Source organism: Amblyomma maculatum, chromosome 2 (genome assembly GCF_055883805.1).
Source record: "Amblyomma maculatum isolate TAMU_Amacu chromosome 2, ASM5588380v1, whole genome shotgun sequence".
Classification (NCBI taxonomy): domain Eukaryota; kingdom Metazoa; phylum Arthropoda; class Arachnida; order Ixodida; family Ixodidae; genus Amblyomma; species Amblyomma maculatum.
This window is the reverse complement of record NC_139345.1, coordinates 93,378,171-93,384,297: the sequence shown is the minus strand read 5'-3', so window position 1 is coordinate 93,384,297 and position 6,127 is coordinate 93,378,171.

Genomic DNA, 6,127 nt, shown 5'->3' with positions numbered 1-6,127 from the left:
CAGTGTGATTAATTTACGCCGGAATTTGTGCAGGCGACGCATGAAACAAATTGCGGGAATGAGTCACAACTGGAGTCACTTTGAAAAACATTGTTGTTGAGGTGTCACAGAATGCTTTTGCATAATTTTGTTTACGTCAAGGAGCCTTGGCAGCTTCCTAGACTTGTTGTCCAACTAAGCGTACAGACGTGCATCGATTTGACTAACGGTTAGAACAATGATTTTATGAAGATGAAATACGCGATATACAGGAGAAGACGTCTGCCATGAAGGTGTTCTTGTTACCGTGTTCAAGATCGAGCTTAAAACTGGCGAAACTATCAGCTTACAGCGACTGCATTTTATAGTTTTTATTTTCTGCATGTTTGTGCTGAGTTTTCGGCCACTTGCACCAAGGCCTTCGTTATTTTTATTTACAGACACTACCTTGAACGAATATTCACTATTTCTGGAAGTTTAATACAAGCCTTTGATCCATCAGGCGAAAAATAATTCCTATCTTTATATAGAAATATTTGAGATATATGAGAGCACGCTATTTCGTAAACTACCATAAATGAGCATTTGATCTATTACCGGCAGTTACTGTCCCGTGCGAAATGTCAAGTCGAATTCCTCGAACCAGTAACAGGCACAAAGAACGCAAAAAAAAACAAAACAAATTCCTTTGTTTTGCCGTAGCCTGCACAGCGAAATTAGAGACGTGTAATTGTTTAATCAGACTCCTTTTACGTCAGAAAAGGGGAGAAAAGGAAGACAATACAGAGCGCTAACATACAAGTGACTAATTCGGGAAAATCAGTGCGGATCATCCTATACTTAGGGAAAGGTGAGATATATGTCACATGCGAGGGTAAGAATTGAAAAAAAAAAAAGAAAATAAAAGAAGGCAGAGGTGACTCAAATGTTTCCTTACACACCAAAAAATGTAATCTCCTTATATAAATGGACACGTACGGCATACTAACACATTCACGCCCGCACGTTTTGATGTGATAAGCTTCAATTGGCTTCCAAGCAATAATGTCAGAGCTCTTGTCCAGGATGCCAGTGCCCTGGAGCCTTGTATTGCACGTTGAGGCATCTCAATATTTACCAGTAATTGATTTGCAGTGAGGTTCCATAGCGCACGACAAAGAAGGGACACCTCATGTAGATTACTCACTAGCCCGAACCCTGACCCTTGTATGCTTTTTCCGCTGTCATTAATGTGTGTGGGCTGGTATAAACCACTAACAGTCCCCATAGACTAATTCCCATATAGCGCTCATTAATACAACGGCTCGATTACGCAATGTACACCTTCGGACATGTCAATGAAATTTTATAAACAACCTCTCTTAACTTCGCAAAATGGTTCCTATATTTATAGGGAATCTGGTAAATACGTCCCTGGAAAAAATGATCGCGGAAGAAACGTCCTCGGAAAATGTCCCTATTTGCAAAGTGAGAAAAAATGTCGCCGAACGGGGCTGAAGTTTTGCGTTGTAGGACGTAGACTGCGTTTCCCTGTGGCGAGCTGCAAATGATGAATGACGCATGCTAACTTTGTTACAGCGGTTTCACCTGTCGGCTTGGAATTGACCGGGAATATCGAACTGATGCGGGCATTCATAACAAAAAAAAAATGATGGCAGCGGTAATACAATGACAGCGCCTCGCATTCGCTTTGTTTGCGGGGAAAATGAGAGCTGACCACTGGATTTACCGGAGAAGCTTGGAGCGATGCTTTAATATGACCATGATGCACGACCGGTTAAGCAAACCTCGTCTTCCTTATATCATCATCACCCTTATCACAATTCTACACAGTCATCAGAAGAACGGCTGAACCTCGCCACCAGAAGGTCTGGAATGTAATTCTAGGGATGTTTTCTGCTTTGGGCGGTTTACCGAGGTTACCTTGTACTTTGTACCTTTCTCAGCGGGCAGTGTTATCAAGCTTATTAGACCTGCCATATATGATTGCTTCACGAGCTGCGGAGCTCGGAACCTCGCAATGTATAAAGAACCTGATGGCTGTTTCACCATTCTTTTACATTTCGGGTCCCCAGAGAACGCAGGTTCCAAATGATGATTACATTTATCTCAAAGCCTAGAAAGAATGGCATAAAATGTTTTCTTCTATCATGTGAGATCCGGAAGAAATAATTTTTATGGCCGGTATTGCCTTGGTAACCTTTTTTTACCTAGCTTCCGCTTTTTCAGGGGTCGTTTCTTCCGGGGACGTATTTACCGGGGACATTTTTTTTTACCTACACCCGTTTTACCCACATTTACCTACACCCGTTTAATCAGTTCAGTTCAGTCGTGTCTGACTCTTCGTGACCCTATGGACCATGTCACGCCACGATTTCCGGTCTCTCACTATCTTCCTAACATCACATAACTTCATCTGCAGTGCCTCGAGGATGCCATCTAACCATCGCGTTCTCTGCCTACCCCTTCTCCGGCGACCCTCGACCTTTCCCAACATCAAATGTTTCTCCAGCGACTCCTCTCTTCTCATCAGATGACCACAGTAGCTGAGCTTTAACTTTAGAATTTGACCCTCCAATGAGCAGTCAGGGTTTATGGTCGACAATATTGACTGTTTTGATCTTCTCGCAGTCCAAGGAACTCTCAAGAGTCTTCGCCAGCACCACAATTCAAACAGTCCAACTCTCGCATCCATACACCACAACTGGAAAGACCATAGCACGAGTTATACGGATCTTGGTTGGCAGACTAATGTCTCTTCTCTTTACTAGGCCGTCAAGGCTAACCATTGCTCTCTTTCCCAGAAGCAGGCGTCTCCTAATTTCATGGCTGCAGTCTCCTTCCGAGGTAATCTTGGAGCCCAAGAAGAGAAAATCTGTCACAGCTTCCACTTCTTGTCCATTGATGCTCCAGGACTTGATAGGGCAAGACGCCATGATCTTTGTCTTTTTAATGTTCAGTTTAAGACCAAACTTCTCACTCTCTTCTTGTACGCGCATCAGAAGTCTCATGAGTTCCACTTCACTTTCTGGCATTAAAGTGGTATCATCCGCATATCTAAGGTTGTTGATACGTTTTCCAGCAATCTTCACTCCAGCTGAAGACTCGTCCAGACCGGCCTTCCTCATGATGCACTCTTCATATAGGTTAAATAGGCAGGGCGAAAGTATGCAGCCTTGCCTCACTCCTTTCTCGATAGAAAATCAATCAGTAAGACCATGCCCAGTTCTGACTGTGGCCTCTTGCCCTTCATACAGGTTCCTGAGGAGACAGATGAGGTGAATTGGAACTCCCATCTCTTGGAGAGCTTGCCACAGTATGCTGTGATTTACGCAGTCAAACGCTTTCGCATAATCAATAAAGCAGAAGTAGATGGGTTTCTGGAACTCTCTTGCTTTTTCCATGATCCAGCGAAGGTTGGCAATTTGGTCTCTAGTTCCTCTGTCCTATAGCACCCGTTTAATAGCGCACTGTAATTTGACGCCATTATTCTATGAAACCATGAAACCAAACGACGCAGTGAAGAGTGTTTTTTTAGGTCAGAAAAAAAAAAATAAACGCAGGCACATCGCACTTATCAACCACATGTTAAAGATATTATGCCGCTTTAGGCTGATAAGGGGTGACCGTTTGTATGACTTTCTTTTGAGGTTCTGTGACCGTGTCATTCATGTTTTCGTCTTGCTTCAGCTTCTTTAGCAAAATTTGTGCTTGTTGAGCTAGTTGGTTAAACATGACTTCAGTAACAGCGCAGGTAGAAAGAAGGGACGGGATAGAACACAAGAGAATAGAGCGCTAAGGAGAGTTTCTTTAGGTCTGAAAAAAGAAAAGAAAAACATAGGCACATCGGACTTATCAGCAACACGTTTAAGATTTTATGCCGCTTTATGCAGATAAGGAATGACCATTGCTTTGACTTGACCATTGGTAGCGCTCTATTCTCTTAATTGTGTCCTATCCAATCCCTTCAATTCTACCTGCGCGGTTATTAAAGTCTTCTTTAGCAAAGCTTCGGCAACTGTGCTATCTATCAGAGAAAGAAAAGCTGCCTCGTTTAGCTTCGCGATCTGATCTTTAAAGGTTTCCTGTGCTTTGTGACAGCAAGACTTTCTTAGGGCGGACTCAAGGCACATGAAATCAATTTGTACAAGCTTGGAATCATGCGTCAGCAAAGCTTTTGGTGCACGGGGTTGATACTTCCAGAAAAACCTCCGTCTCCGAGATTTGTAGTTGTAGGTCTGATACTTTCAAAAAGTTCTCCTTAGCAAGGTCGAAAGTTAAATCTATTCCTTTAGGGAGTTGTCTGATGCTAGAAAGACCATCATTTAACGTTCGGGGATAGATCAAAGGTGACTGTATTTATTCCAAACAAAGCAAAATTGTATTGATATCTGAGAAATTTTATTACACTAATTGCTTTAATCGCCTCAGATAATCCTTTGTCAACGCCCATGAGGAAGATACTGCACGACATTTCGGCCATGCACGCCCAGATAATGATACCATTACTCGGGTCGTTGACCTTTAATAGTAATAATCGAACGGAAATAAAACTCTAAATGTGACATGAAGTTATCAGCAGGCACTTGTACTGTTTTGGAAAGGCACCTGACTTCCTTTCGATATAACTGATAAAAGGCACCGGCTATTCGGTCTGTAGAATAAAATAAAAAATTCCGAGAGCACTGTGGTATCTGCTCTGTAGAAAATGCGAAAGTCGGAGCGTTGCTGGTGCACACGGAGCATCACGTTTGCTCTCATTATCATTATCAACTAAAAGTACCGTCATTATCACTGCTACTGTCATCATTGTCATTATCAGTAATTGCAGAATCATTGTCATCACTACTATCATCCTCACGGTAGAAAAGGAGAAATATGATTTGCGTTTCGCGATCAAGGGCGTGGCGCAGTTGGTTAAAGCGCTCGGCTGAGGATCCGAGGGATGGAGGTTGGATTACAGGTGGAGACAGGCTTTTTATTTTTCTGATGACGCCATCAGGATGGTTGACACACCAACAAACAGATTCGATGCACAGATCCCGCGCACATCTCGCGCATCGTATTTTATATGAGCCTAGAAATGCTTTCGCCTTAAATTAGTTCAAAATATCTACAGACAGCGTGATTCAAGCAAAAATGCAATGATTATAAGTCTAGTGCTGACAGAGTTATCTGATGCGCCTTAACAAGGAATACGCTAAGAATATGCAGATTTCTTTATTTGAAGAAAATCACCTTTGACCTACCCACAAATCGTGGAGGATGTCGGTAATAACAGAAGCTTGGTTTGGGTTAGTTGGTATAGACGTTTTTAGAAGACATAACGCAAAACAACAGATACAGAACTTGCAAGAGTGGAAGCGTGGGCGAGTTGGTGATGGTTCGATTGGTGCATAGCGCTAAAAAGACAAGGACACAGCGAGACACACAGGACGGGCGCTAACTTACAACTGAATTTTTAATGCAAGACCAGGCAATATAAGCACTTTCTTGACAAAGAAGAGGGGGAGACATAAAAACGTTAAAATATAGGAAGCAATCAAACAGCGTTATCGTCAAACATGTTCACAGATTAGCAGACAGGTATTGCATTTCTTTGTCAGATAAAAACACTGAGGCAGCACTGATGCACATGTCTTTTTGCAATGAAATATTGAACGCCTCTATGATTTCCCTTGTAAGCTGATCTTTGTGGCAATCAATGACGTCCGACCTTTTAAAATCGGGATAACAACTGGGACATTTCTTGGTTTTTCCATCTATTTCTTTTTCATTAATGTGGCAAGCAAGATGCCCTTTGACACCATTCCTAACATCATTGTTGTGTTCGCGTAACCTGTCATTAAGGCATCTGCCGGTCTGCCCTATATATTTCCGGCCGCATTTCAGTGGTATAGAATAAATTACATTATTTTTACAGGAGACATATTGGTTCTTATGATTCTTTCCACATTTTTTGGCTTTATTAGCAAGAGGGTTCACGCGGTTACAAAGGTTTGATAATTTGTCAGGAGCGGAGAACACCACTCGCACTTTGGCTCGGCTCATTATCCTCTTTAGATTGTGGGAAAGGGTGTGGCAATATGGGATAACTGTGACTTTCTGTTGGTTTTTCTTTTCATTCTGTGGAATAAGTTCATTAGGA